The sequence below is a fragment of the Perna viridis genome, chromosome 2, assembly GCF_037379345.1.
Source record: "Perna viridis isolate PV_CMFRI_1.1 ecotype Kerala chromosome 2, ASM3737934v1, whole genome shotgun sequence".
NCBI lineage: Eukaryota > Metazoa > Mollusca > Bivalvia > Mytilida > Mytilidae > Perna > Perna viridis.
Window position 1 is genome coordinate 60,436,959 of NC_142446.1, and position 11,832 is coordinate 60,448,790.

Below are 11,832 nucleotides of genomic sequence, written 5' to 3' on the forward strand. Positions count from 1 at the left end.
TAATTTTTGAAATGATGACGGAAAAACAAAATTGAAAAAATCATGTAAAAGAATTAAAATCCTCTATGGATGGAAAACTTTTTTCGGGGCAGAACTATCAATTCATTGTATGGAAGCCCGTTCGGGACATTTTTTGAAATTTGGTGATTATGATCGGAAAAAATGTGCATTTGATGATTTTTCCCATTTTTGTCCTTGAAAATACGTAGAATAATCGATTTCCACCGTGCAAATGTGTTTTAATTTTTGAAATATTGCGAGAAAACGAAAATTGAAAAATTATGTAAAAAAATTAAACTTCTCTATGGATGGAAAACTTTTTTCGGGGCAGAACTATCAATTCATTGTATGGAAGCCCGTTCGGGACATTTTTTGAAATTTGGTGATTATGATCGGAAAAAATGTGCATTTGATGATTTTTCCCATTTTTGTCCTTGAAAATACGTAGAATGATCGATTTCCACCGTGCAAATATGTTTAAATTTTTGAAATGATGACGGAAAAACAAAATTGAAAAAATCATGTAAAAAAATTAAAATCCTCTATGGATGGAAAACTTTTTTCGGAGCAGAACTATCAATTCATTGTATGGAAGCCCGTTCGGGACATTTTTTGAAATTTGGTGATTATGATCTGAAAAAAATGTGCATTTTTATTTGATGATTTTTTTTCCATTTTTGTCCTTGAAAATACGTTGAATGATCGATTTCCACCGTGCAAATATGTTTAAATTTTTGAAATGATGACGGAAAAACAAAATTGAAAAAATCATGTAAAAAAATTAAAATCCTCTATGGATGGAAAACTTTTTTCGGGGCAGAACTATCAATTCATTGTATGGAAGCCCGTTCGGGACATTTTTTGAAATTTGGTGATTATGATCGGAAAAAATGTGCATTTGATAATTTTTCCCATTTTTGTCCTTGAAAATACGTAGAATGATCGATTTCCACCGTGCAAATATGTTTAAATTTTTGAAATGATGACGGAAAAACAAAATTGAAAAAATCATGTAAAAAAATTAAAATCCTCTATGGATGGAAAACTTTTTTCGGAGCAGAACTATCAATTCATTGTATGGAAGCCCGTTCGGGACATTTTTTGAAATTTGGTGATTATGATCTGAAAAAAATGTGCATTTTTATTTGATGATTTTTTTTCCATTTTTGTCCTTGAAAATACGTTGAATGATCGATTTCCACCGTGCAAATATGTTTAAATTTTTGAAATGATGACGGAAAAACAAAATTGAAAAAATCATGTAAAAAAATTAAAATCCTCTATGGATGGAAAACTTTTTTCGGGGCAGAACTATCAATTCATTGTATGGAAGCCCGTTCGGGACATTTTTTGAAATTTGGTGATTATGATCTGAAAAAAATGTGCATTTTTATTTGATGATTTTTTTTCCATTTTTGTCCTTGAAAATACGTTGAATGATCGATTTCCACCGTGCAAATATGTTTAAATTTTTGAAATGATGACGGAAAAACAAAATTGAAGAAAATCATGTAAAAAAATTAAAATCCTCTATGGATGGAAAACTTTTTTCGGGGCAGAACTATCAATTCATTGTATGGAAGCCCGTTCGGGACATTTTTTGAAATTTGGTGATTATGATCGGAAAAAATGTGCATTTTTATTTGATGATTTTTCCCATTTTTGTCCTTGAAAATACGTAGAATCAACGATTTCCACCGTGCAAATATGTTTAAATTTTTGAAATATTGCGAGAAAAACGAAAATTGAAAAAATCATGTAAAAAAATTAAAATCCTCTATGGATGGAAAACTTTTTTCGGGGCAGAACTATCAATTCATTGTACGGAAGCCCGTTCGGGACATTTTTTGAAATTTGGTGATTATGATCTGAAAAAAATGTGCATTTTTATTTGATGATTTTTTTCCATTTTTGTCCTTGAAAATACGTAGAATGATCGATTTCCACCGTGCAAATATGTTTAAATTTTTGAAATGATGACGGAAAAACAAAATTGAAAAAATCATGTAAAAGAATTAAAATCCTCTATGGATGGAAAACTTTTTTCGGGGCAGAACTATCAATTCATTGTATGGAAGCCCGTTCGGGACATTTTTTGAAATTTGGTGATTATGATCTGAAAAAAATGTGCATTTTTATTTGATGATTTTTTTTCCATTTTTGTCCTTGAAAATACGTAGAATGATCGATTTCCACCGTGCAAATATGTTTAAATTTTTGAAATGATGACGGAAAAACAAAATTGAAAAAATCATGTAAAAGAATTAAAATCCTCTATGGATGGAAAACTTTTTTCGGGGCAGAACTATCAATTCATTGTATGGAAGCCCGTTCGGGACATTTTTTGAAATTTGGTGATTATGATCTGAAAAAAATGTGCATTTTTATTTGATGATTTTTTTCCCATTTTTGTCCTTGAAAATACGTAGAATGATCGATTTCCACCGTGCAAATATGTTTAAATTTTTGAAATGATGACGGAAAAACAAAATTGAAGAAAATCATGTAAAAAAATTAAAATCCTCTATGGATGGAAAACTTTTTTCGGGGCAGAACTATCAATTCATTGTACGGGAGCCCGTCCGGGACATTTTTTGAAATTTGGTGATTATGATTTGAAAAAAATGTGCATTTTTATTTGATGATTTTTCCCATTTTTGTCCTTGAAAATACGTAGAATCAACGATTTCCACCGTGCAAATATGTTTAAATTTGTGAAATATTGCGAGAAAAACGAAAATTGAAAAAATCATGTAAAAAAATTAAAATCCTCTATGGATGGAAAACTTTTTTCGGGGCAGAACTATCAATTCATTGTATGGAAGCCCGTTCGGGACATTTTTTGAAATTTGGTGATTATGATCTGAAAAAAATGTGCATTTTTATTTGATGATTTTTTTTCCATTTTTGTCCTTGAAAATACGTAGAATGATCGATTTCCACCGTGCAAATATGTTTAAATTTTTGAAATGATGACGGAAAAACAAAATTGAAAAAATCATGTAAAAGAATTAAAATCCTCTATGGATGGAAAACTTTTTTCGGGGCAGAACTATCAATTCATTGTATGGAAGCCCGTTCGGGACATTTTTTGAAATTTGGTGATTATGATCTGAAAAAAATGTGCATTTTTATTTGATGATTTTTTTCCCATTTTTGTCCTTGAAAATACGTAGAATGATCGATTTCCACCGTGCAAATATGTTTAAATTTTTGAAATGATGACGGAAAAACAAAATTGAAGAAAATCATGTAAAAAAATTAAAATCCTCTATGGATGGAAAACTTTTTTCGGGGCAGAACTATCAATTCATTGTACGGGAGCCCGTCCGGGACATTTTTTGAAATTTGGTGATTATGATTTGAAAAAAATGTGCATTTTTATTTGATGATTTTTCCCATTTTTGTCCTTGAAAATACGTAGAATCAACGATTTCCACCGTGCAAATATGTTTAAATTTGTGAAATATTGCGAGAAAAACGAAAATTGAAAAAATCATGTAAAAAAATTAAAATCCTCTATGGATGGAAAACTTTTTTCGGGGCAGAACTATCAATTCATTGTATGGAAGCCCGTTCGGGACATTTTTTGAAATTTGGTGATTATGATCTGAAAAAGATGTGCATTTTTATTTAATGATTTTTTTTCCATTTTTGTCCTTGAAAATACGTAGAATGATCGATTTCCACCGTGCAAATATGTTTAAATTTTTGAAATGATGACGGAAAAACAAAATTGAAAAAATCATGTAAAAAAATTAAAATCCTCTATGGATGGAAAACTTTTTTCGGGGCAGAACTATCAATTCATTGTATGGAAGCCCGTTCGGGACATTTTTTGAAATTTGGTGATTATGATTTGAAAAAAATGTGCATTTTTATTTGATGATTTTTCCCATTTTTGTCCTTGAAAATACGTAGAATAATCGATTTCCACCGTGCAAATCTGTTTTAATTTTTGAAATATTGCGAGAAAAACGAAAATTGAAAAAATCATGTAAAAAAATTAAAATCCTCTATGGATGGAAAACTTTTTTCGGGGCAGAACTATCAATTCATTGTATGGAAGCCCGTTCGGGACATTTTTTGAAATTTGGTGATTATGATTTGAAAAAAATGTGCATTTTTATTTGATGATTTTTTTTCTATTTTTGTCCTTGAAAATACGTAGAATGATCGATTTCCACCGTGCAAATATGTTTAAATTTTTGAAATATTGCGGAAAACGAAAATTTGAAAAAAAAAATTATATAAAAAGAAAACTTGAAAAGAGGAACATAGTTCCTAACCAAATATTTTAGCTCCTATTTTCCGAAAAGTTTTATTGCATTTTAAGTTTCTTCCAAAACAAAATGATGGTAAAATCAATTACACTATTGGTTTAAAACCAAACTTAAGTTCCTGTTAACATGAGCGATGCAGCACTACCCAAAAACTCAAAATGCAGCAAAACTTCTCTGAAAATCGGTGCTAAAAATTTGGTTAGGAAGCTCTTTTCATACGAATGAATCATATTTTCATTATATTGCTTGTGTTACATTCATGATGTTTTTTCCCAAAGCTGAGGCAGACTATATACCACATAAATGGTATTATATTATGTCTACTTCTTTATACTTTATACTTCAACAAACACCAACCCCTACAGGTCAATGAGCTAAAAATAAAGAAAGGAAATTTTCCGACATTTATATAATATTGATATATTATGTCTACTTCTTAGTACTTCAACAAATTCCAACTCCTACAGGTCGTTGAGCCAAAAATGGAGAATGGGAATTTCCCGACATTTCAAAACTTAAAGATATAAAACACCATATAAAACTCACCAGAACATTAAACTCAAAGAGTTTCTTTGACAGGTTTAAATATTAATAAGCGAATATGATTCTTTGCTTTTTGAAGATACACTAGTAAAGATTCGATATCCACTCTATACATGATCACAAGCGCAATAAACTTTGTGAAGGACTACTTTTGCGTACGTTCTAAGTGGTCATTGGTTAAATTGAGTTCGTTAACTTATCAAACATGATATATCATTGGGGATGAAATATGTTTTTTCCTTCGAATTATGCATAGGATTTCGATAATTAAAAGAATTACCGTTATCAAGTTGCCTTATTACCGTTATCAAGTTGCCTATCTGTATTACATTAGTTCTGAATTTAATAACTGTTTTTACTGAGCGATGCAGCATCAACCGATCAAAAATGCCCCACAGAGGCAAGAAATCCGACTAAAATGGCCAGAAAAGGAGTAATCCGCTCTGAGAAGACCAGAGCCAACCACCACAGTAAGTGGCAGTTAGGACACAACAGTAGACACTATGTTAATGACATTACTAGATCATTAGCTGATATATCCGACAATGATTGGAATTCTATCGGTGTTCTACCCCAATAAAGTTGCAATTTTTTCTCCATCATGCAAACAAGCATATAAATTTTATGTCTTGAATCAATAGTATAGTAATTTTACCATCGTTTTGTTCTGGAAGAAACTCAAAATGCAGCAAAACTTTTCTGAAAATCGGTTCTAAAAATTTGGTTAGGAAGCTTAGTCATGTCTCTTTCATACGAATGAATCATATTTTCATTATGTTGCTTGTGTTATATTCATGATGTTTTTCCCATAGTTTTAGCTGAGGCAGACTATATACCACATAAATGGTGCATGTACACACTAATAGACTATTCGCAAACATTATATTATGTCTACTTCTTTATACTTCAACAAACACCACCCCCTACAGGTCAATGAACTAAAAATAAAGAAAGGGAATTTTCCGACATTTATATAATATTGATATATTATGTCTACTTCTTTGTACTTCAACAAATTCCAACTCCTACAGGTCGTTGAGCCAAAAATGGAGAATGGGAATTTCCCGACATTTCAAAACTTAAAGATCAACATATAAAACTCACCAGAACATTTAACTCAACGAGTTTCTTTGACAGGTTTATGTATTAATAAGCGAATGTGATTCTTTGCTTTTTGAAGATACACTAGTAAAGATTCGATATCCACTCTATACATGATCACAAGCGCAATAAACTTTATGAAGGACTACTTTTGCGTACGTTCTAAGTGCTCATTGGTTAAATTGAGTTCGTTTAACTTATCAAACATGATATATCATTGGGGATGAAATATGCTTTTTCCTTCGAATAATGCATAGGAGTTCGATAATTAAAAGAATTACCGTTATCAAGTTGCCTACCTGTATTACATTAGTTCTGAATTTAATAACTGTTTTTACTGAGCGATGCAGCATCAACCGATCAAAAATGCCCCACAGAGGCAAGAAATCCGGCTAAAATGGCCAGAAAAGGAGTAATCCGCTCTGAGAAGACCAGAGCCAACCACCACAGTAAGTGGCAGTTAGGACACAACAGTAGACACTATGTTTATGACATTACTAGATCATTAGCTGATATATCCGACAATGATTGGAATTCTATCGGTGTTCTACCCCAATAAAGTTGCAATTTTTTCTCCATCATGCAAACAAGCATATAAATTTTATGTCTTGAATCAATAGTATAGTAATTTTACCATCGTTTTGTTCTGGAAGAAACTCAAAATGCAGCAAAACTTTTCTGAAAATCGGTGCTAAAAATTTGGTTAGGAAGCTTAGTCATGTCTCTTTTCATACGAATGAATCATATTTTCATTATGTTGCTTGTGTTACATTCATGATATATTTTTCCCTTAGTTTTAGCTGAGGCAGACTATATACCACATAAATGGTGTATGTACACATTATTGACTATTCGCAAACATTATATTATGTCTACTTCTTTATACTTCAACAAACACCACCTCCTACAGGTCAATGAGCTAAAAATAGAGAATGGAAATTTCCCGACATTTCAAAACTTAAAGATCAACATATAAAACTCACCAGAACATTAAACTCAATAAGTTTCTTTGACAGGTTTATGTATAAATAAGCAATATGATTCTTTGCTATTTGAAGATACACTAGTGCAGATTCGATATCCACTCTATACATGTTCACAAGCAATATAAACTTTGTGAAGGACTACTTTTGCGTACGTCCTAAGTGCTTATTGGTTAAATTGAGTTTGTTAACTTATCAAACATGATATATCATTGGGGTTGAAATATGTTTTTTCCTTCGAATTATGCATAGGAGTTCGATGATTAAAAGAATTACCATTATCAAGTTGCCTATCTATAGGTTACAGACCACCAATTCAACCAATGAGCATTTGGAACGTACGCAAAAAGAGTCCTACGCAGAAATTACCCCTGTTCCTCATAGTGCTGTGAAAAAAGTTTAAACAGTTTCTGAAAGGAAAAACATTTCTGTACATTTTATAGGTGCATTTTGCTTCTTGTGATGTGAAGCCTAATCTCCATAATTATTTTTAAATATACCCCTGTCTTGTGAAAACACTGGGATTTCCCATGCTATTTATAGACCCTTCACTTCCGGTGACCAGTACTGCACTGCAAGTCTGCTAACCCCACATGCCATTCTGAGGATTGTGAGCTGACATATGTAGAATCATGCTGATATATAGTCCTCTGCAGGTTAAAGTTAAGGTAAAGTCCAAAGAAGCCATTGAATATTGTGAAATTAGCATAGAAGCCTATGGAAAGTGGAATTAGTGGTTTTTAGCCTCAATATATTACATTAGTTCTGAATTTAATAACTGTTTCCACTGAGTGATGCAGCATCATTCGATCAAAAATGACCCACAGAGGCAAGAACCCGGTCAAAATGGCCAGAAAAGGAGTATTCCGCTCTGATAAGACCAGAGTCAACCACCACAATAAGTGGCAGTTAGGACACAACAGTAGACACTATGTTAATTACTTTACTAGATCATTAGCTGATATATCCGACAATAATTGGAATTGTATCGGTGTTCTACCCCAATAAAGTTGCAATTTTTTCTTCATCATGCAAACAAGCATAATAAATGTTATTATTAAATAATGTTATGTTTTGAATCAATAGTTTGGTAATTTTACCATCGTTTTGTTCTGGAAGAAACTCAAAATGCAGCAAAACTTTTCTGAAAATCGGTGCTAAAAATTTGGTTAGGAAGCTTAGTTAAGTCCCTTTTCATACGATTGAATCTTATTTTCGTTATGTTGTTTGTGTTACATTCATATGTTTTTACCCTTAGTTTTAGCTGAGGCAGACTACAATCCACATAAATATTATAAATTCATTTTCTAATATTACAAATTCAATTTGTAATATTACAAAATATGTGATATTTTATAATATTACTAAATCAGGAATTTGTGATATTAGAAAATGTATTTTTAATAATAGAAAATTAATTGATAATATTAGAAAATGAATTTGTAATATTAGAAAATATAAGTGTTCTCTAATATTAAAAAGTGATTTTTTAATATTACAAATTCATTTTCTAATATTACAAATTAGATTTCTAATATCACAAAACACTTTTTTAATATTACAAATTCAATTGAATTTCTAACATAAAAAAAAAGATTTTTTAATTTATGAAATTGATTTTCTAATATTAGAAAATGGATTTGTCCTTTTAAGTTGCAATTTTTTAATATTAGAAAATCATTTTGTGCTATTAAAAAATGTGACTGATTTTGCAATATTGCAAAGGGATTTTTTAATATTACAAATTCATTTTCTAATATTACAAAATATTGATTTTTGTCCTCTTTGGCTTGCCATACCTACATGAATATATTTACAAGTTAGAAAAAAAACACAAGATACCCTTAAATGTTTTACCGACAAGATTGTTAGAGAGGTAGCCATTAAAGTCCAAATTCACATTTTGAATGGACTTTAATACATTGTACATCTATTTTTGTGACTCACAATCTTGCACAATATTGGTGACTCTGAAATGCACATAACATAGTTTACAGAAATGAGAAGTAGAATTTCCGAATTTTATTTTTATAAATATAAAACAACATCGATTGATTGGTTTCATGCGTATTTTCTAAATTTCTAAAAGGGATTAAATAATATGGCATACAGAGGTTTTGGAAAAATTGGAAATACTCTAGCTTAAAACTTGAAAATACCTGGAATACCGGCAATCTGACCTTTGTTGTTTTCGTGAAACAGGCCAGGTTCAGTGACGGCAACCTCTGAGCCCCGTACAGTTCCGGGTGATAAAAGAATAGGCTTGCAACAGCACTAAGCTTGTAAAAGGCGACTATATAGTGCTCAGAAACCTAAGCGCTCTGCCTAAAGAGCAACTGGGATGTGTGCCCCACAGGTGGTGGAATGGGGTACCCCTAGCGTGTCACATGCTACGGTTGTCAGGCTATAATACGGAAAACCTGACCGCAAACCATAGTGGTGCACCGTGTTGGGTAAGATGTCACGTTCCTCGCACGTTGAAGAACCCTGCTGTGGTATTCGATAGGAGTTGGAATCTGCGCTCTGCCACAGGCACAGGAGGCTAAATTGCTCGTCCTTACCCATCCCTCCCTTTTTCTAGTGGCAATCAAAATTTGTCGACCCTATTATCCTTGTGTCCCATCCCTTTTTTATTTCATCATCATTTCATGTTCATTGTCTGAATATAGCTGAAATATTGCTGCTCGGACGTTAAAACCCAACAATCAATCAATCTGTCCTCTGACCCAAGCACGTTCCATACAAAAATGGATATTAATAATACATCGGAAAGTGGGTACAGCAGTATACAATAATATGTTAAAATCTGTAAGAAATAAAATATTACAAACATTCAAAAAGCTAGACATATTTTGAATAATAAAATAACTTACACAACTTTTCCCTTCTTCTCAGGCAATGGCACACATTTACCCGCGTAATTTCGGGTTAGTCTAACATAGAGGTGACTGAAAACTTACAATGATTAACATTCTAAACTGCATTTGCGCTGTTCGTTGAACACTTTATTGTTAATTCTATCTTTAAATTATCTTTAGAAAATGTTTGATGAAATAAAAAAAAAATGAAACACACATGACCATCAATTTTATTGTGATAAATGATAAACACCCCTATTAGAATTATTTTAGACTCATCTATATTGATCCGGAGAAACTACTCATCAACTGAACATGTAAAATTGGAATATTTTAATATGCAGGTGTCCGAGGGACTATAATTAGATTTATTTTTTTAACAGATCTAGTACGTATCTGTCTCTAAATCGTACATCACAAGAAATATTAGAAGGGGAAATACTAATATATATAATATACATTAACATAAAAACTTGAACTTTTTAAAGGATATTTACACAGAGTGCAAAATCAAATAGCCCCTTATCAGAATTGTTTTCAACTCTTCCAGATGATCAGGGGTACTCCCAATTTTTCATTTAATAGTAAAATCTTGACTAACGTCTTGTAAATAGTACACAGATGTATTACATTCACTTAAGGTTTCACTTACTTTTAAATGTACAGACATGATTTTCATGAAAACGTTATCACCAGAGGTAATGAAATAAAACTTCGCCAATAAATTAACCTCTCTTCCGAATACTACTCAACGAAATAGAGAGAGGAGGTACCGTGGGGGGGGGGCATTTTATCCATATTAGGCACTGAGTCAAGGAAGACCTCATAAATATTCATGTAACCAAATTGCAAGGTAAAAAAACGATAAAAAAAAACTTTTAAATAGAACCATCTTTTTTAATGAAATGCATATCAATACTGCTTGTTTATTAATGCATTTATGGATCTTCTTTTCTTTTATTGTGTTTTGGTATTTCTGGCTGTGCACGTTTATGTCCTCAATATTCTTGACACTTTACACCTAAACCAGCATATCTTCAAAAATATGATCTCCACTGTGAATCAATGACTATCAATATTATATGGATTTTCAAACTAAGAAAAAAAAAACACACACACACTTTGAAATTTCGGGTTGGAGATGCATGAAGTAGAAATGAATCCTGTGGACTAGGGGAGCTAGGTTGACCAAGGACCTAATCTAAAGGGAGAAATAGTAAAAAAAAATTCTCCTTGTTTGTGCTCTTTGACAGTGATTTGTAATAGATTAAATGAACAAATATGTCAATATTGTTAGTTTTCAAACAGAATTTACTAAAGCTTGTCTTTGTCATTGTTGTCTTGATTAGGCCCCGAGTTGAAAATGTCCAAACTATACACTTTTTTACAATAAATAATTACCTTCTCTAGGAACTACTATGCAGTTTAAAAAATCTTTAAACTAAAAAATCTTTGGTTGTACCTCATATATTTTAGCAATTTAAAATTCCAATCAAGATGGAAAGTCAAGGATAAAGAGATGTAGTGAATACAGGAAATATTTTGTCTTTTTTTATAACAAATGCACTTTGAATATAAATCCATCTTTTCTACTTTCCAAAACGAAAAGGTTACAAGTGAACCTATATCCCATGAGTACCACCTTTTATGATGAATCATTATTGCGCTTAAGCAGAGCGTTTTATACCTGTCTGCCTTCAATAATGTATGTGCATTTCTTTCATTTTTTTCTGCATGATTGTTTCTTCGATATGTATTATATTAAATACAAGTAACTATTATTTTTGCCAACAAATAAGTGCTTCGAAATCAGACTTCATATTTGTAGTTTTTATGAAGAGATGTTAACATGTACCAGTACTTGAGAATCATGAATTGTGTTTCGTGCCTAAATAGTGTCCCAGCATAAAAATAGTTCATTTTGCTTTTGCTTTCTTCTTGCTACATCTAGTGAAACTTTAAAATAGATTACCACTGAAAAGAAATCAAGGAAAAATGATCACAGTGCCTTTGATAATTGCAATATGTAAATGCATGAAAATATACATGTATTTTAGCCACATC

At 31.6% G+C, this 11,832-nt stretch overlaps 1 long non-coding RNA gene across 2 annotated transcripts in view; it reads right to left on the reverse strand.

Moving 5' to 3' along the window:
• Positions 1 to 10,085, reverse strand: part of LOC148626312 (uncharacterized) — a 48,860-nt gene extending 38,775 nt beyond the window's left edge. The window contains exon 1 of one of the 2 annotated variants that reach the window (XR_015920033.1): positions 9,784 to 10,085. This is a non-coding gene — a long non-coding RNA (uncharacterized LOC148626312). The remainder of the gene's footprint in view (positions 1 to 9,783) is intronic. The other variant, XR_015920032.1, reaches the window with a different exon arrangement.
• Between the last annotated feature and the right edge of the window lie 1,747 nt (positions 10,086 to 11,832).